Here is a 581-nt window from a genome sequence, read left to right as displayed (position 1 = left end):
CACTCGTAGAGTTTGCACTGAACAATGCAGTGCATTTGTCTACCGGCTACACGCCGTTATACGTGAACGGGCTGATTTACCCTGGCGTCTCGCTGACGCCGACATCCCATGGCTCAGAGCTTGGTGGGGGAGGAATAGCCGATCGGTTTGCTGATGTCAGCCCCTTCACCATCCGCAAAGAAGTCGATGACTTCTTGTCTACCAGACTGAGTGTCCTATGACACGCTCGCGATGCAATGGCTGAAAGCCAAGACCTGCAAGAAAAATATGCAGATGAAAATAGGAGGAGGCAAAGTAGAAAGCTCTAAGAACGGGGACTTGGTTTTATTAAATTCTAAAAACATGCCTACACATGCAGCCTCTGCTATCTTCAGGACGAAGCTTCGTCCACGGTACATCGGACCGTTTAAGGTTGTGGCCAAGCGGGGCCTAACGTATACGCTGAACCTTCCCAACGTTTGCGTACCCATCCGGTGTTGTTCGTGGACTTGCTCAAGCCGTACCGAGATCCGGCTCAAGTGAACGCGGAAGCGTTGGCGCCGGAGTGGATCCCACGGGCCCTTGGCCACCCAGAAGATGAA

Source organism: Plasmopara halstedii (assembly GCF_900000015.1).
Source record: "Plasmopara halstedii genome assembly, contig: Scaffold_262, whole genome shotgun sequence".
NCBI classification, from domain to species: domain Eukaryota; phylum Oomycota; class Peronosporomycetes; order Peronosporales; family Peronosporaceae; genus Plasmopara; species Plasmopara halstedii.
Note: the sequence above shows the minus strand (reverse complement) of the source record.